The 20,632-nt window shown below is 38.2% G+C and overlaps 1 protein-coding gene across 4 annotated transcripts in view; it reads right to left on the bottom strand.

Annotated features, from left to right (window-relative positions):
* SPTB (spectrin beta, erythrocytic) overlaps positions 1-20,632 on the bottom strand; it is a 150,971-nt gene that overhangs the window by 118,845 nt on the left and 11,494 nt on the right. For 3 of the 4 annotated variants that reach the window (XM_070728312.1, XM_070728334.1, XM_070728326.1), the window contains exon 2: positions 14,863-14,949. The exons of the other annotated variant lie outside the window; for it this stretch is intronic. The gene's annotated coding sequence lies outside the window, so the exon portion shown is untranslated. The remainder of the gene's footprint in view (positions 1-14,862; positions 14,950-20,632) is intronic. 4 annotated transcript variants of the gene reach the window in all.

The raw sequence follows: 20,632 nt of genomic DNA, 5'->3' as shown, positions 1-20,632 counted from the left end.
CAAATGGTCACTAAATGAACTTTTATATGTTGAGGACTCCCTGTTCTAGCTTGGCTGCTAGGAGTGGTGGTTCTTCATCTGTAAAGATTCAGGTTTCCCATCTTCTTTTTTTAAATTAGATTTGCATGCCGCCCCTCTCCGAAGACTCGGGGTGACTCACAACAACAATAAAAACAATATGCTAGTGAATCTACGGAGAGGGGTGGCATGCAAATCTAATTAATAATAATAATAATAATAATAATAATAATAATAATAATAATTTTTAAAAAGCACATAAAAACCCTATCATATTTAAAAAGCAAACAACACATACATATCCAAACATAAATATAAAAAAGCCTCGGGCCTGGCGGTATAGATGGGTCTTGAGTAATTTACGAAAGACAAGGAGGGTGGGGGCAGTTCTAATCTCCAGGGGGAGTTGATTCCAGAGGGCCAGGGCCGCCACAGAGAAGGCTCTTCCCCTGGGGCCCGCCACACGACATTGTTTAGTCGACGGGACCCGGAGAAGGCCAACTCTGTGGGACCTTATAGGTTTATTTATTTATTTTATTTATTATTTAGATTTGTATGCCGCCCCTCTCAGGTTGCTGGGATTCGTGCGGTAGCAGGCAGTTCCGGAGGTACTCTGGTCCAATGCCATGTAGGACTTTAAAGGTCATAACCAGCACTTTGAATTGTGACCAGAAACTGATCTTAAATGCATACATCATTTTTCAAGCAGGGTTCTGGGGATCCCAAGGGTTCCGCAAGGGGTTCTGCGACTTAATAAGAAGGCAAGGCAAAGCAAGGCAGGTCCCTCCTTCAATCCCGCCCACTTCTGCAGCGGGGCAGCCTCTTTCTCCGTTTTGTGTCCAGCAGATCAATCATGCTCAGCAACAGCAGCCGCCAAGCAGGAGGAGGAGTGGCAGTGGTGACAGTGTCGGCGCCGTCAGTAGCAGCAGTACCCCTCTAGCCCCTCACTGCAGTAGCGGGGCCAAAGTGCAGGCTGCAGTGGCAGGAGAAGGAGGAGGCAGGAGCAGTTGCCTCTCCAGCACCTCCGACGCGGAGCTTCCCAGTCCAGGGCCGAGGCGCACCAGGTGGCTCAAGGTTCTCTCCCACTCCTCCTCACACTTCCTTCCCTCACGCTACTATTACTCCCCTCACGCTTGGGGCCTGTGAGGGCAAGAGGAGCGGATGGTGTCCGCTCCGACTTTGCCTTCACTCCGACCCTCCCACCGGCCCCCACAGCCACCAAAAAATGGGGAGGGAAAGCAGGTGGAATGAAGAAAACGGTCTCCACTTATTGCCCTGCTCAGGCCCACCACTCCCGGCAAGGGTACGCGGCGCAGCCTCTCTCTCTCTTTCTCTTCTACTGCTCTGCAGCCAGACCCCTATGCGGAAGCAGCACTTTGTGATTCTGCCTCCATCCTCTAAGGCTGCATTACTATTACTATTAGTTTTCTCATCATCCCTATCACCAATCTCCCAGTTATGACTATGACTTTTAACTTGTTGCTTGTATCCTTATGATTTATATTGATTGTTTCTTGATTGCTTATTTGTACCCTATGACAATCATTAAGTGTTGTACCCCATGATTCTTGACAAATGTATCTTTTCTTTTATGTACACTGAGAGCATATGCACCAAAGACAAATTCCTTGTGTGTTCAATCACACTTGGCCAGTAAAAGAATTCTATTTCAGTTTCAGGATGTACAGCTTAATGCAGTGTTTTTCAACCAGCGTTCCGCTAGAAATCTGATGACACCAAAGGGTTCCCCTGAAGAAAAGAGGTTGAAAAACACTGGCATACATGCATTTATTATTATTATTATTATTATTATTATTATTATTATTATTATTTAAATTTGTATGCCGCCCCTCTCTGTAGACTCATGCATGCATGCACACACACACACACCTCTTCTCTATTACCATTGTATATTATTTCTTGTATTTCTATCTTTCATTGTAATACTTAGTTGATCACTAAATGCTAAACATATAGGTACCTATTAAACTCTCGCATTCGACTGCAGAAAATAAAAGCAGACAGTCTCATTGTGGTGAGAGATGCTTTCCATGGAAAGGGAAATGTATTTCCTTTGGATATCTATTAATTTTTGGAGAGTGCCTATGCCATAGGCTTTTATGGCTATAAGCCCATCTTTCTAGTGGAATGTGTGTGCTACAGTACCATGAAATGCATTTGTTGTTCCCAATATGAACTGGACACATTATAATAAGGACAGATATAAACAGACAATCCTATGATAGATTCCAGCCATACTTCATTCAGTTCTACCAGTTTTCAGTTTGCAGACTTCTCTGACACGGTTGCAACGCTAGAGACAAATTAAACAGCAAAAGTCTTACCACTTCTTTTAAAAAGAAAAGCCTTATGACCAGATATGTGTGTGAGACGGAAATGCCCTCCCATCAGGTGAATCAAACTCCTTCTTTCAGTAGGATAGAACCTTAAATACAGATACCATGTCGAAAGTAAAATTATGCTGTCTCAAGTAAAGCATTTCAAAAGTAGTTGTAAGTCTGACGCTAATACTTTCACTGAATAGGAGGTGGTGTTTTAGTATTCAAAACTACTACTATATAGTTGGCGAACTATATTTCTAAGCGTGCTTGCAAACACACGCGCGCGCACACACACACACACAATCCATAAAAGGTGCCTACCGCAAATTTCCTTGGCCCCAGGTAGATGAAATTTTATGGTAGTCTTCATGCAGGCAATTCCATAATTATATGCTTGCATTAAAGCAGTAAGAATGAATGGCAACTGCCTCTTTCTCTTTGGTCCCTCCCTCCCTCCTTCCACAGGCTGGCATGATAGAGAGGGTGGGGGAAACGTGCATGCCAATGCAATTCATTTCAAAGATATAGATAGCAAGTGAGTGCTAAAACTATCTACAAACAGCTGTCATTTCAAAACAGCTCCAAGAGGATCAGGTTTTCCCTTGAACCCCCCGGGCATATATCTGTAGAACATGGGCAGCAACTGGGAGTCACTATCAGTTTCCATAACACCTTTTAGCATGCAGAATCTTGAATAACTGTAATGCCTTTCATAGTACCCTGATAACAATTCAGCACGGGAGTTCAAACGGCAGAATGTTTGGACTTGCCTCAATCAACTCACAAACCACAGGATTTAGTGGCAACTTTCTATCATCCATTACATTAAGATTTCAATTCTTATTCCTATGTCATGATAAACAATTACATAGAAACATAGAAACATAGAAGACTGATGGCAGAAAAAGACCTCATGATCCATCTAGTCTGCCCTTATACTATTTTCTGTATTTTATCTTAGGATGATATTAAAAATTAAAAAGATAGAGCTGGTTAGAATGAGATGAAGGAAGTTTTGCAGAAACATCGTGATTGCTAACCCAACACCCCCCCCCCCCCCAATTTAACTGAAAACTGAGGATAAATGTCAAAATATCGTAAAAAAAAACCATAGTGTAAATTATTTAGTTTTGTTGAAAAAAGTGAGTTTCAATAAAATAGGAAGTCCCGTGACCACTAGCTTAGTCCAATATCTATGGAGATTCTGAATCATCCAAATCATTGTTGTCCCAAAGGTGCATTTTCTAGGTGCTTTGGAAAAATCACCTTTGGGGCAGCTTAGTCCAACGTCTGAATTGTTCCATTTAAGATTATTTATTTTACAATACAGAATAGGAAAATCAGCAATGCCTCTTTTGCTTTTCATTTGTAGATTCCATTAAGTTTGACAATTGTTATCCTAGTGGTCACTTCATTATTTCTGTTAAAGAAAAGGTCCAATACCATCTTTATTACTAAACAAATGAGTTCTTTACTACCAATCTCTGCTATCGGGGGGGGGGGGGGGGGGTACATGATGGTGCCTTGTTCTGTCCTCTGTGGCACAATTTCAGTGCACACAATTTCTTTTTCACGAACTGGCAATATGCAACTGTGCCAAAGTAACGGTAAGAACCAACCAGACAGGCAGATCATCAAAATAAGGGGGGCGGGGGGAATGCTTACATTCACTGTCTTCTGTGATAAGCCGCCCCGAGTCTACGGAGAGGGGCGGCATACAAATCCAATGAATGAATGAATGAATGAATGAATAAATAATATTTACCCTCCTGGTTAATAGCCCCCCAGACTGTACATACAACTCTGGACTCACATCTATCGACTCCACTGGTTCTACTACAATAATAGATTAGAGGAAATATATTTGTTTCTTTAAAATCTTGAAAGAAAACAGGGTTTATGGAAAGAATTAAACAATTGAAAACAATTTTATCTTTTATATAAAATGTATTCAGTCCATAATTCAGTGATCCCTGGCACAGAGAATAAGAAAATGAGAACAAAACTTCAGCAAAATACAGTGGTAGCTCTATCTAAGAACGCCTCTACTTACGAACTTTTCTAGATAAGAACCGGGTGTTCAAGATTTTTTTGCCTCTTCTCAAGAATCATTTTCCACTTACAAACCTGAGCCTCCAAAACTGTAACCAGAAAAGACAGTAAGAAGCCTCTATGGGGCCTCTCTAGGAATCTCCTGGGAGGAAACAGGGCCGGAAAAGGCGGGGAGAAACCTCCATGGGGCCTCTCTAGGAATCTCCTGGGAGGAAACAGGGCCTCCACCCTCCCTGTGGTTTCCCCAATCATACGGATTATTTGCTTTTACATTGATTCCTATGGGAAAAATTGCTTCTTCTTACAAACGTTACTACTTAAAAACCTGGTCACGGAACGAATTAAGTTCGTAAGTAGAGGTACCACTGTAACTTCAATCTCCTGATGAATGAGAAAACAAGAAGTAACGCATTGCAAAATAATGTTTAAAAAATCCTGATACCATATCTAACAAGCTAATTCTAGCCTACAGTATAATTAACTTTATTTGCAGTATCGTATTAACGTATCAATAACTTTCTACATGCGAAACAAAAAGTTAAACTACAGCTCTGCCAACACTTTCAAATGAATCTCTGCTTGACTGAACCAGGCCCAAAATTTAGAGTTATTTGCAAATGCACATGTAAGATAGGGAGATGCATGGAATATAAAAGTTTCTTTTTTCTTGGTCACAATTCTGTACACATTTTCTAATAATTCAATGCTACCAGAAGCTATTTCATTTAAATTTCGAATGGTATCAAGTATGGTGTTGCTACCTTGCCAGTAACATCAGGAAAACATAAATCATAAATACATACTTTTGAGCATTGCTTTTGTTTTGACAGATGTTCAACAGAATTTGCATTAGCTCAACATCCCTGAAGCACTGAATTCTGCAGACGTTATTTTAAACAGTTGGCATACATTCTTGGAAGTTAAATTCTTCCAAACCACAGATAACTATCAACACAGTCATGTTAGTATGTTGACATCTGAGATCTCTTTTATCAATGCATTTTAAATGCAAACAGAAAGTATTAAATGCTCCCAGTATGAGCTTGCTCGTTTAAAATCAGTTTGCACATTTATTGTCCTTCAGTTAACCATAAAATACATAATTCTAAGATATCCAATATAAAACTCACAGTTGTTTTATGGTCTCTTAATGAAGATAGACAAACAAGCTGAACTTGAAACAGATTAGTGCCTAAAGTATTTTAAAATACTTGCAAAGAGAATGCTACATCAGGCTATGTACAAATTTTATAAAATTGTTTTGGAAACCTGTTTCAGTGCTTCAGTTCAGTTTGAAAACTAGGAGTTCAACTGACAGCCAAGTTTAACCAAGAGTCTTTATGGTCCAAAGTCTTAAATGCTTGTGGTTGGTCAAAAGCATTTAACATTCAATGGGGACAAATCAATTTAAATTCACCTCAACTTTGATTCCCTTATTTAGGTAGGCAACTCAGCAATGCTTTGTCCTGCTGTTTTAATTTTTCAGCTTAAAAGTCTTTTAAGAATGGACGGGTAACATTATGATGCACAGGTAGTTCTTGACATACAATTGGGACCACAATTTCCATTGTTAGGTGAATCACACAGCTATTACCGTAAGTGAATTTGGCTTTATTACTTGTCGGAAGCCAGCTGGGAAAGTCACAAAAGGTGATCCCATGACCTCAGGATACTGCAACTGTTGTAAATACATGTTGGTTAACACTGGCCCAAAATTTGATCAGGTTACTATTGGGGATGTTGCAATAGTTGTAAGTGTGAGGACTGGTTGTACGTTGCTTTTTTCAATTCTGTTGTTAACTTTGAATGGTAGCTAAATGAGTGGCTGTAAGTCAAGAACTACCTGTATTTGTTTATTTGACCATTGCGCTATGAAATTGATTACCAACGTTGTAACTTCCAATGGTCACTACACAAGGCTGTTATTAAGTGAGAACTACCCGTACTGATTTAGACAACTCACTAATAATTTAAAGGAGATTCATACGTTCAGAATCACATTCTGTCTCTACAAAAAAAATATTTTGAAAATTGGATTACAAAATTATTTTAGGAAATGACTCTGAATAGGGATTTCCTGTTCAAAGAAAAGGAATGAAGCAAACACAAAAAGAAAAATTGGCAATGTTACTAACAGTTATCTGATGAAAATATTATAAATTCCATTCTGTCAGACAAGTACATAACCATTTAAGTAAATGTGGAGGCCCTTTCAGAAAAGAATTCCTCTAGTTACCGTAACATTATTAGGAAAGTAACTATAACCTATTTCATTAGACCTTTGAAAAGAAAATAATATGACAGGGTTTCTTCTTGTTAAAAGAATATACAGTGATACCTTGTGTTATGAACTTAATTGTTTCCTGGACGAGGTTCATAATCATAAGGTGAAAAGTTCGTAAGACGAAACAATGTTTCCCATAGGAATCAATGGAAAAGTGATTAATGCGTGCAAGCCCAAAATTCACCCCTTTTGCCAGCCGAAGCGCCCGTTTTTGCGCTGCTGGGGATCCCACCTCCGGACTTCCGTGCTTTTGCGATGCTGCAGGGGAATCCCAGCATCACAAAAACGGGCTTTCCTGGCAATGGAAGTCCGGAGGTGGGGTTTCCCAGCGAGGGAAGCCTCAGCAAAATCGCAGCATCGCAAATGCTGCGATTTTGCTCAGGCTTCCCTCGCTGGGAAACCCCACCTCCGGACTTCCATTGCCAGGAAAGCCCGTTTTTGTGATGCTGGGAAACCCCACCTCCAGACTTCCGTTGCCAGCGAAGCGCCTGTTTTTGCGATGCTGGGATTCCCCTGCTGGGATTCCCCTGCAGCGTCGCAAAAACGCGGAAGTCCGGAGGTGGGGTTTCCTATGGAGGGGAGCCTCAGGGGAATCCCAGCAGTGCAAAAATGGGTGCATCACTGGCAACAGAAGATCCGGAGGTGAGGTTTCACAATGAGGGGAGCCTTCGCCTGGCAACGGAAATCCAGAGGTGGGGCATCCCAGCGGCGGTGGGTTTGTAAGGTGAAAGTAGTTCAGAAGAAGAGGCAAAAAAAATCTTAAACCCTGGGTTTGTATCTCAAAAAGTTCATATGACGAGAGGTTCATAAGACGAGATATCACTATACTTTTATATAGAGTTACGGTCCTTTAGCATGGGAATATTTTATTATTTGTACTTAGCTATTTTTGTTATTTTATCTCTGTTTATAAATGGTAGGAATGGTAACCACTCCGAACCAATTCATGGTTCATATAAGCTAAGTAAGTAACTAAAAAAATAAATGTTTTATACAGGATATTGCTTTTTTGTCTTTTGAATTGGAGACAGATTTATTTGTCTGGATGCACATAAGAATAATATGCCACCATCTTCTTCCATTACACATTTACTAGAAAGATAATAGTCATTATCTGTGGAATGAGACAGGATATGAAAGCATTAAATTGTGAACACTATGTAACTTGAATCAAACATTATATATTAAAGATGCATATACATATTTCCTGACATTATCACTAATATTTGTAATCTATCAAGATATTGAGATTTGTGGATTTTTAGACATGAGGGCTAGCCAAAAGAATTATAATAGAACAGTAGAAGGAGAAATCTGCATCTTATATGCACTAATGGTTCACTATTAAGTGTTGTTTGTCAGCATTTGAATTACTTTTTTTAAGTAAAAGAGATAAGAAAAAAAACGTTTACAATAATATGGTAAATTTTGGAATTCCTCTGTTTATAATATTATTTCTTGGGCCTCTTTTCCTTTCTTTTTCATTCTGACTATAAAGGTTGAGATCAATTTACATTTTAAATCCTATTGTGTGTGTGTATATACTTTTACTTCTGTTAATTAGTATGCTACAATATAAATTTATAAAAGAAAGTGTTATATTATACTGTAACAATAAAAGAGAATATTTGAAGCTAAGAGTTGAAATGAGGGGTCCTTGGTACTCTCTGAGCTTACTTGTTTTCTTGTAGACATTGCATATTAGAAAGTACCATTATCATGTGTGCACATGTCAGCGGATAATGTTATCACAAGAGTTAAAATGACTATACTATCATCCTAATCAAACATCACTATTTAGAAAACAGCATGCATATAAAATCCAAGTATATTATTAAAAGAAGAGAGAGAAAAAACCAGAAGTGAATGAATGAATAAGTGAGTTAAATTTTTCATTTCTTTTTTAAGTGGTTTTAATCCAGAAAAATGAGATTCAGATAAATCACAGATGTTCAAAACCCTACGCTGTGTTCATAAATTTAATCTTGCAACTCTTACTGACAGGTTAGCAGGTATACAATGTGCCAGCCTAATCATGTCCTTCAGCTCCATATGAAACAGAGTGAAGGCAAAGACACTGGCATAATATTTGAGAAGTTCTTGTCCATTTTTCTCAGAGACCAAACATAAAAGGGTGCAATTTAAAGATAAATAGACTGATAAATTATGTACATTTGTAAACAGCCAAATTGTTTATCTTCGCCTCCGATTCTTTAGAAAAATCATTTGTGTATTTTCTTCCAAACTTACAGATTCTAAGAATGCACAGAACGTTGTCCAGTAATTTCTAGAGCTATTCCAGAGTTTTGGCAGGTTGCCCATTTCTAACCCTCCTGCATGTACTCAACAGGCATCATTTTTTCACTATCTGCTCAGTTACTAATAGATTGCCTGGAACAACAATACATAAGGCAAGTATAAGCAGACCAGCATTTTCAAAAGGTCAGAATGGTGATTCTTAAATAGATTGAGGCCACTGTACTTCTTAATTACAAATTAAAAATCACTGATCCAATTTGGGATGCTCAATGAAATCTTACCTACCTGATTTGTCTCCTAAATATTTTTCAAAACAATATAATTCGCTTAAGAAATGTCTTTGAAAATGTTTTGGCATTATTATTACATTTCAAATAATACTTAACAAACACTGTGTGGGAATTAGTTTGTTATATGAGACAGAACATTCTAAAAATTTATTACACCAATTCATGTAGTATGTTCTTAAGTTTAAAGGTAAAAAGGTAAAGGTTTTCCCTGTCCAGTCATGACTGACTCTAAGAGTGATGCTCATCTCCATTCCTAGCTGAGAGCTAATGTTGTCCAAAAACACTTCTGTGGACTTGTAGCTGGCATGACTACATGCCGAAGCATGAACTCTGTTCCCTTCCCATCAAAGTCATACCTAATTATCTACTTGCATTTGCATGCTTTCAAACTGCTAGGTTGGCAGAAGTGGAGAGCAAGAACAGGACTCATCCACCACGTGGTACTTGAGTCTCGAACTGCCAAGCTTCCGGTTGACAAACCCATGGCCTTAACCACTAGGCCCCTATGCCCCCTCCTTTTTTATGTTTACCGCATAGCAAAAGGAAATACTATATATTATGTAGCCCAGACAAAAAGCAAACATCCAACAAAAGATGCAGGGATGTTTAATCAATGCAGATCTTTCAATTCATTCGATTTTCTTCGTGAACATAAAGTTTGAATATTAAATACTGTTTAATATTAAATACAAATCAATTATGACAATATTGACAAATATTTGCATGTTGGCCTATATGCAAAGTAAATTGTATGTTTTTCAAGGACAGAAATGCAGTTTGTCCCTGTCCATCCATCTTCTGCAGCTTGTTCCTGTCCACCCATCTTATCAATTCTCTCCCACTTTTATGTTCCAAAATATACTATTATGGTAAATTTAATTTTGTGTACAGAGACTTTAATAGCCACCTTTTATCAGTTGATTAATTCAGCAATATAAGTCTACCATATTTTTCTTTCTTCATTCATAGATCTTTAAGAGACAACTATATATAGATTTCTCTTTCTTTCATATCCTAGATTGAGGTTTAATATATTAATTAATGGAAAGTTACTCCAAAGATTCAGCTGCATATACAGTAGTTAGAGATGAAGAATTCTCACGAGGATCCTGCCTATTTATGTCTGAATTTAAATATTATTTATTTAAATAATTTATGTATGATTGATAGTAATATACACAAAACTACACAAATAAAAATAATATAAATTCAAACATAATAAAACAGTTCTCAAATTAAGGTGTCAGTTAAAGAGGCCACACCATTCTTCAACAACAGTCAAAAGCTTTGACTGAAGTGTTCTGTCAAACTCTCTCCTCTTGAAAACTTAAGAATTCATCTGGTTCGCCATAGACAAGGTGCTCCATTTAGAGGGTTGGAGGTTTGTTTGGGGGTTTTTTTTGGGGGGGGGCTTGACAAACAATGTACTTCAGCTCTCCTTCTTCTTATCTCTCTTTTGGGGAGACCTCTCAAACATGTACCTTTGGAATTAAGAAACTAAATGGGTTACTTCTACTCAAAGTCAGTAAATACCCACGAAAAGGCATCTACGAGGGCTATGGTATTAGATGAGAACCCTCTTCAAATACCTGAGCAAATGTCATACAAGTCCTATTCTTTCTTCTTCCAAAGTGCAGGGCACAGAATAATATTTTCTAGTTACAGGAAGGCAAATTTTGCCTGAATTTTATCTATTTCTTTAAGAATACAATGGAGCCAATTACCAACATTCTGTCTGGAATGTTTTAATTATTGATACTTGCAATCTGGGACTAAATGTTCTTTCCAATATCATTATTTTGTTATTCTATAAATATTCTCATTATTTTTGACAATCACAAGTCAGGAAAGTCTTTAGGGTACCTATCACAGAAGACAAATAAGAGAAGATGCTGGAAATCTTATGGTCATTGTGCATCCATGTGAATGTTGTTATGACTATTAATTAAGATTAGCATAACTATTATATCATTACTGGCACAAGACAAGTTAATGACAACAGGACAACAGCTTGTTTTATCTAAAATTCATAAATTCTTGGAACTCAAACTAAAATTGGTCTTTCATCAAAATGCTGTTTTATATTGTATTACTTGGCATCAAATCATTTGTAATCTAGGGATTCTTTTTCTTGGAAACTACACATATAACAAGGCAGCTGTGTTTTTAAATAGCCAATGAGAAAGATAAATAATGGAGCATCTTTGTTTCTCCAAAGAGAATGCACCTTTTAAACATTAAAAAAAATAATAGCAGCTCTATATGCACTATTCAGAAAGAAACAAGCAATCCTAGATTCAAGTGAATATGCCAGGTTGAACATTCTTTAGGTATTACAATTCAAGTAAGAAGTAAAAACATGGGAACAGATTTAATGAAACAATTTGCAAATATAAATCTGTTCCATGAGAACAGATCAGTAACCAGAGTTCTCAATAGGGTCCGACCAGGGGTGGGCTACTGCCCGGCTGAGGGGGGACGAAGAAGGGTAGCAAAAATGGAGCTCCACCCCAGAGCACCCAATTTGCACTGAAAGATGTTGAAAGAAAATGCAGGGCGTCCTGCATAAGCCACGCCCACAGTGTGGTAGTAAAAATTTGTTAGCCCTTTACTGGGTCTGACTCTGAGCTGGGAACATGACAGACTCAATGATCTTTAGTATGACCCTTGAGAAAAATGGGAAGATTAAATTTGTATAGACTTCTATAGTCCCTTTTCTTCTTTTCAGGTTAAAAACAAAGCTATAATTTCTATTTCTCATTTTGTTAGAACGATCTTTCAAGTCAGAAAAGTTCTCACTAAATAAGTATAGTTTATGTTTCTCCAATATCCAGTTGTACATCTCCACAGATGTCCAGAAGAAAAGGCAATTAAGCTTGATCTTTCTTGTTTTTAACTATGCCAGATGGTAGATCGTGGGAGGCCTCAGATAATTCACCTTGGAAAATGTCTAAAGAAATTCAGTAGTAATTATAAAATGCATGAAACCCATTCAAGCCAATGCAATTATGAAGGCAATAGGTGTGTAAGTCCATTACCAACTAGATTGCAAATTAATGGTTTATTTTTCAAAATGATCATATATGTTGTTTAGAAATTATATCATTTAAAAATAACTTTTGACGCAGTCGTATAAAGAGAACTTATCTTTTCCACATTTTAAAAATAAGAGCAGCTTTAAAAAGCCACCCAAGATCAAGCAAGTCTAGATTCACAAAAAGAATCAAGTCCCAGAAAAAGAAATCATCCTCTTTCTTGCCTATTACTGGGGAATGATATATTAAATTATTGTATATGATCAGTCTTCCTAATAATTTCTGTATTAGGTATAATGACTGAAAGTCCTAAATTCAATTGCTTTATTTATTGAGGTCATGACATTAACTCACTAAAATAGAAAATTTAAATAAATACAAGCATGTTTTGCACTGATCACAGCTAACCCAATTTACCATTATATTGGTAATTATAATTGTAAGCCAGTATAATTGGCAACTAGTATAATTCTTTTTCTAGATTCTCTCAATTTGGAATCAAAGTTTTATAATTACTCATTGATATTACAATTTCTACTTATACAATTTTTGGCACACATGAAAAGATTTTTTTTGTATAGCCAAGTATTCATTTTCTAAGAAAAGAAAACTGAGTTAAACACAAATACAAACCTGTCATCCTTTTCCTTCTGGGACAAGCAATGTTATGCAACTCTCAGTTTTTGCTAGTAGCAAAAGAAATTAAATGTGGAAGAAAAGAAAATCTAATCTACCGGTAAATCTAGTTTACACCACCACCATTCATATTTCTCTATTTTCGCAAAGCATCCTTGTTTTTACTACATATCCTAATTCGTATCAATACTACTGGTAATTCATATAATAACTTTGATCTTTAACTTTTCTGCTTTTCTTGAGGATCTCAATCCCATCCAACTATGCCTTCCTCAGTCTTTCGTTTCATTTCAACCCAAATTTCCTTCGTACATTTGTTTCTTAATGCAGTCATGGCTAACTTCAATGTACTTCTTTCATACTGATCAATCTCTATTCAATCCATATTCATTCTCCAATCATTCTTTCTTTGCCTTATCTCTTATGCATACTTAATTTTTCGGTAATCGTTCCCACTGAATTCAGTTTATTTTTATGCTTATGTTGACATACTTAATCCTTAATTCTACATAACAAAATTGGAAGAAATGCTATATGCCATTTTTGCTTTGACATGCATTTCTTGCATAGCCCTTTTGCAATAGTGGGTTCTAAATCCTGCCACTATCGGTTCAGGCATGTGCTCATGCTTGCTTCCTCTGTGCATGCGCAGAAGCATCTGTGCATGCGCAGAAGCATCCCGGGTGGGTGGGCAGAGCCTCCCACTGCCGCTGCTACTGGTTCACCAAACCAGCAGAACCAGGATCAATCCACCACTGCCCTTTTGCCTATGTAATGGCTCTTGCATGTTACACTGAGAGAGCTTCTGCACAAGAGATGAATAACTGGTATGTCTCATTTATCAGTTATTTCAGTAATGCAACTTAAAAGGTGAAACTTAATATATGAGAGATAGTCATAACATGCAAGACAAGATAGCTCAAGTCATGATTTGTCATAACTGTGATGATTACGGGATGCAGTTCATGAAAACCCCAAATTCACCATCTCAGAAAATTAGAATACTGTATTACATGCAATCAATAAAACAAGGATTGTACACAGAACAATGTTGGACCTCTGAAAAGTATAAGCATGCATGTGGACTCAGTACTTCGTTTGAGCACTTTTTGCAGCAATTACTGCCTCAATGTGACGTGGCATGGACTCTATCAGCCTGTAGCACTGCTGAAGTGTTATGGCAGACCAGGATGCTTCAATAGTGGCCTTCAGCTCTTCTGCATTTTTCGGTGTCATGTCTCTCATCTTTCTCTTGGCAATGCTCCATAGATTCTCCATGGGGATCAAGTCAGGCGAGTTTGCTGGCCAATCAAGGACAGTAATCCCACTGTCATTGAACCAGTTTTTGGTGCTTTTGGCAGTGTGAGCAGGTGGCAAGTCCTGCTGGAAGATTTAAGTCACCATCCCCATAAAGCTCGTATGCAGCTGGAAGCATAGAGTGCTCCAACATCTCCTGGTAGAGGGCTGTGTTGACCCTGGACTTAATGAAGCACAGTGGACCAACACCAGCATATGACATGGTTCCCCAAATCAACAGAGACTGTGGAAATGTTTGCATCTCATTTGGAAACCAAGGACCCAGAGTATGGAAGACGAATGGAGAGGCACACACTGCAAGATGCTTGAGGTCCATTTTAAAGTTTCCACAACTTTCCTGTGGGATTACTGTCCTTGATTTCACAGCTTGAACTATTTTGCCTTGCATGTTGTGAGTATTTCTCATATATTAAGTTTCACCTTTTAAGTTGCATTACTGAAATAAATGAAAGTTTACACGATATTCTAATTTTTTGAGTTTCACCTGTAAACCCTGGTAAGAGCATGAAGTAATTCAAATCTTCCTTTTCATATATAATCCACTCAAAAAATTCATAGCTTCCATTTTTATTATTTCATATTTCACATCCAAAATCTTTATTCGTCTATTACTTAGAATTATATGTTACCTCAATCAGATGACTCTAAGCACCTGCTGTCAGTTACTGGGCAAAGCATCATAAATCAATGTATCGCTTATTCAATCTCCAAAATCTCTGTGGAAAAAAAGACATTAATTTGACATATTTTCTGAACATCTTCAGTAGGCAAACAAGTTCCAACAAACCAGAGCCATAATAGAAGATGCTAACTTCTACGCTCCCATTTTGGATCAATTAGAAGTGAATAGGAGACTCATAATACATATACCCTATTATTGGGTGAGCAGTCTTCATGGGGGGGAAAGGCCCTGAAAAGTACCTAGTAACTAGTAAAATTTATTTTTTATTTTATTCATCTTTAAGAACCACCTACACCGAGCTACACTAAGTTGGCCTCTGGTGAACCAGCAAAATATTTAAGGTTAATGTTGCCTATATTAATTGCATCATACAATATGTAGTTTTGCAAACAGCTTTCCAGAGACAAAAATCATAAGCAGAAATAGAAGACAAAGTAAGCCCTGGATTGTACTTTCCTCTAATATAGAGTTTTGGAAGGGAGAAAATTAAAGGTTTTCTGTGAGGGCAAACAAGTAGCTACTACATTACAAATGTCTATATGTGATCAAAGAATGTGGCTTCTTCGGCAAAATGAGCTTTTCCCTAGAGAAAGTAGATTGCACTAAAAGCAACAAATAATGTAAAATGGTTTGACTTGACAGAAAAAGATCCAGGTGCAAAATCTACTCCATTATGACTTGTAGGAGAATTGCCAGGCATTTAAAATGCTCATTATACTACTCCATAAGGTGCACAACTGCATTAAAAACCATGGAAATACAGAAATACTACAATTTAATATTTCATAATTAATTTCCATTTTTAAATTGAACTAATATTATTTAATTAAACTGTACTCCAAAACCAAATATGCCAAGGGATAAATGCTTCAATTTTAGTTTGCTATTTATTTACATTTTAAACATTTGGAAGGTTTTAAGCTTAAAATATGCTTTAAAATATTCTGTAACTCAAGAGTGACTGGGTTCTTTCCTTTTGTTGTCTTCAATCTACATATAACAGTTTATTTTCTGTAAATTATAGCAATAACAATAAGATGAATTTTTAAATCTTAAAAGTATTCATGCAAGTATTAACTGTTAAAAAAATTTATGCTGATAAAAGGCTAAGAGCCAAAGGAGAAAATCTAGATGCTATCAAAAAGAGGTTTGCACTGCACTGCTACAATGCATCATGGTTTCTGCTACACAAATATGTTGAAAAAACTACTTGTAGAGTTAACAATTTTGACCTTGAGAAAATGTTTGTGCAAGCTAAAAAAAAGGCTGGTAGATTTACAGTTGTTATTACAGCAAACTACAAAAGAAGGCAGAATAAAATAAATTGCACTACAGAATGTGTTATGTCCCAGAATGTACATAAATTAGCTGTTTAAACTTATTTTAATTCACAAATAACCACATATGATTTTCCACTGCAATGATATGGTGTGTGTGTGTCTGTGTGTGTGTATACAGTGAAGGGCTACCAAACTTTTTACTACCACACTGTGGCCACGGCTTATGCAGGACGCCCTGCATTTTCTTTCAACATCTTTCAGTGCAAATTGGGTGCTCTGGGGTGGAGCTCCATTTTCGCTATCCCACTGGTTAGATTTGACCAACCACTGCCTGATGAATACATGCTTCATCCACAATGGACAAAAATACAAACAGATAGAAGGAGCCCCCATGGGATCACCCCTCTCACCCGTCATCGCAAACCTATACACAGAATATTTTGAAACATATGCCTTGGATAAATCTGAACATAAACCCAAACTCTGGCTTAGATATGTAGATGATACCTTCGTAATCTGGCTACATGGGAAAGAAAAACTGGACAGCTTCCTCACACATCTCAACAGACTGCACCCCAAAATACAATTCACCATGGAAATAGAAACCAACAAGCAACTTCCCTTTCTGAATGTCCTAATCTACAAAAAACCCAATGGCTCCCTAGGACACAAACACCAACTGCTACTTGAACGCAAAATCCCACCACCACCCTGCACAGATCAACTCCGTAGCCAAGACCCTCATCTCCAGAACCAAATGCCTAGCTAACAAAGACCACCTGGAAACTGAATTACGCAGTCTCACAAATGTATTAATTTCCAATGGATTCCAAAGAGAAGCAATCACCAACTTAATCCAAAAGGAGACACCCCCAAGAACCAAGACACAGAACAGGACAACGGCATCGCCCTCCTCCCTTACATCAAAAGCAGCACAGATAAAAATCGGCAAAATTCTCCACAAACACAATATCAAGACAGCCTTTGGCACTGATCCAAAAATAGCCAACCTCCTAAGAAACCCCAAAGACAATACCAGCTAGAAAACCAAGGAGTTTATGAAATACCATATAAAATCTGCCCAGCCACATATATTGGACAAATTAATAGGAGAGTAAATGCACGCATTGCAGAACATAAGAACGCAGTAAGAAAAAAAGAAAAAACTTCCTCCCTTTTCCAACACCTCAAAACTCCAGGACATGAAATTGATTTTGACAGAACTAAATTAATTTCCAAAACTGAACACTACAACAAAAGAATAATCATGGAAGCCATTGAAATAGAAAAACACCCCCACAATATGAACAAACATGATGATACCTCCCGCCTACCAGACATCTGGAAATGCATCCCTGCCATGCAAACTGAAACCAGACCCAGAACAACACAGGACACCACCACCAATCACTCCTGGGAGGAAACAGAGCCGGAAAAGGCAGGGAGAAGTCTCTGTGGAGCCTCTCTAGGAATCTCCTGGGAGGAAACACGTGCGGAAAAGGCAGGGAGAAGTCTCTGTGGAGCCTCTCTAGGAATCTCCTGGGAGGAAACAGGGCCTCCAGCCTCCCTGTGATTTCCCAAATCGCACGCATTATTTGCTTTTACATTGATTCCAATGGGAAAAATTGTTTCTTCTTACAAACTTTTCTACTTAAGAACCTGGTCATGGAACGAATTAAGTTTGTAAGTAGAGGTATCACTGTATTACTATTGTATGCAGCTGTTATTTCTTCTGCTCCTTCTACTTGCCCTTTTTCTTCTTCCTCCTCCTCCTCCCTCCCATCCACCTCTTTTATGACTTTAGGGTGTCAAGAGAGATATAAAGTTCTGATTCTTGCATGGGAAGTCTCCATTCCCCTCCACCTCAACAGTTTGAGAAGCCCCCAATGCGCAGCAAGGATTCCAGGCATCCTGGCTGGCAATGAGCCAGGTCAAGGTCTCCCTGCAGCTCCAAGCCCACATGCCTTTCGCTCCCACTACTCGTTTACTTCCCGGAGACAGACACCCTGGGATGACCGAATCCCCCCCCTACCGTAACCCCTTTTGGGTCTAAATAAGGATTCCAGGGTATCAGCAGACAAACAGGAAGGAAGATATCCTTAGCTCGGGCTAAGCATGACTTCCCAAGCTTCCCAGAGAAAAAGTTTGAAGTTATGCATTGTTAAAAAATAAAAAGTCCTCCTTTCACACCTGTGTGTGTATATGTGTGTGTCCCCTCCCTCCCCACTTTCTCCCTTTGTCTAACTGGCTTTAAAAGGATCTTTGTAATCTATGGCTTCAGCCTGATCCTCTGGGCTGAAACTGTAAACGTAGTTGAAATCCAAGCCTGAGCAGCGGGGTGCGAGAGTTTGTTCCAGAGAGCCACCCCAGCCACAGAGTCATCACTGCAGGGCTGCTGTGCTCCTGGCCGTCCTCCTCCTCCTCTCCCCCGCCCCCCACTAGGGCATCTCTTTTTCTCTTCGTTTGCTGATGTGCAGTCCAACTTCAGCACCTTCTCAGTTTTGCAACTGCCACCACCGCCACCACCGGTCCTCAGGAACCTGTGCGAACCAATAGCAGTTCACTTGCTTCTGTTTTCTCTTTGTTGATACTCACATTCTTTACCTTGCATCCTTGATTCATGAATAGAAGAGGTTGCAATTCCTCAGCTGCACCTGCTACGAGTGCCTGATTGTCTGAAAAGAGCAGTTCGATGATATTAGTTTCATTTCTGGGCTTGGCTGCTTTGATAAATAATAGTGGTTGTAGGACACATCCCTGTTTTACTCCAGATATTACTGCAAAGGATTCTGATGTTCCTCGGTTTGTTCTAACTTCTGCAATAGTTATATAAGCTTTTTCATAATCCAGTAAGACGTTCACTTACTCCATACTGAGCTATTGTATGCCATAATATTTTCTTGTATACCCTGTCGAGTGCTTTCTCTTAGTCTATGAAAGCCAAAAGGAGATTCTTACTGTACTCTATATAGTTGTTTACGCATAAAAATTGCACCTGTACAGCTTCTATTTTTTCTAAAACCCATCTGTTCTTCTGGTAATAATGGTTCTATAACTATTCTTAACCCTGTTGCTATTATCTTGTCATATATTTTCCCTACATGGCTCAAGAGTAAGATGCCTCAATATCATGTGCATTGTTATCTGTTCCTTTGTTATTCCACAGTGGAATTATTATTGCTTGTTGCCAATCACTGGTTGTTGTTAGCTGGGTCCATGCAGCATTCAAGATTCTTTGCAGCCATCTGATTCTGATGGCTTTGCCTCTCAAAGTTTAACCCAATGTCCACTTTTTGAGAGAAAGTAAGGGATTGCTAGGACTGAACAAAGATATGGTATGACTGTGTGCCACAGGACCATTCTGGCAGCCATAAAGGCAATCTTGGGTCACTCTGAAGTGGCCTGGCTAAAAACTCTGGTGAATTTGCAATAGGCACTGAAAGCCAGCAATGCATAATATATTGTTACAGAAACTGCAAGAAGATACAGCTGTTTACGGATATAAAATAAGAAAGCAGTGAATACAGCAGGTGCAGAAATGTAAACATCCTTTTAGTCGGTACTTTGCAACACCTCCTTTGCCATAAATAACAGCTTCCAACCATTTCCTGTAGCCAGCTAATGGTCTTTCTATTTTTGCTTTGGATTTCTGCCCCTCCCCCCCACATTTTCCCTTCCACGAGTCTTTCTAACTTAGAAATATTCTTCGAACTTCTTCCATGAGATGAACTATTTGAGATTGTCCCACATAATTTCAATGTGATCAAGTCTGGAAACCGTGAAAACCATTCCAAAAACCTTTTAACATTTTATTAACCATAAGTACTTCATGTTTGATTTGGACAAATATTTTAGATAGCTACCTTGCTGAAATATCTAACTTCTCTTCACTTCAACGTTTTCTTTGGCACATTCATTTCCTCTTATCTTTCCTGTGCCCTGCATCCTAAGCAACCCTAAAATGGTTGGCAATGGTTCTCTCTTTCAAATATTTCACCTTTTTTCCCCTCCAAATGTATTTTGAATGGCTACAGAATGGCCAGCAATTCAAATTGTCATCAACTCAAAACATTTTGTTTCAAAATATTTCAGATTTAATTCTGCATGAAGATAGTCCTCAAGTAATGATGACCAGTGTTCCCTCTAATTTTTTTGGGGGGGGCAGAAAAGTATAGTCTCTGAGCGGCAGTCCCTTCGGGACTGGGCGGCACATAAATAAATAAACAAACAAATAAATAAACAAACAAACAAATAAAAAGCCCACCCTGTTTTACCTCAGAGAATTTCAAAATAAAATACTGTACTGTGTGTCTATAACAGTGAGCTCATAATAGGGCAACTCTATCAATATCAAAATGCCACTTAAATAGTTGAGCTAGTTTCAAACTAGATTTTGATTTTCTTTCTCTCTTCCTTACTCCCATTCTTTTTCTTTCT

This window comes from Erythrolamprus reginae, chromosome 1 (genome assembly GCF_031021105.1).
Source record: "Erythrolamprus reginae isolate rEryReg1 chromosome 1, rEryReg1.hap1, whole genome shotgun sequence".
Lineage (NCBI taxonomy): Eukaryota > Metazoa > Chordata > Lepidosauria > Squamata > Dipsadidae > Erythrolamprus > Erythrolamprus reginae.
The sequence above is the reverse complement of the archived record's forward strand: the minus strand, read 5'-3'. Positions and strand labels throughout refer to the sequence as shown.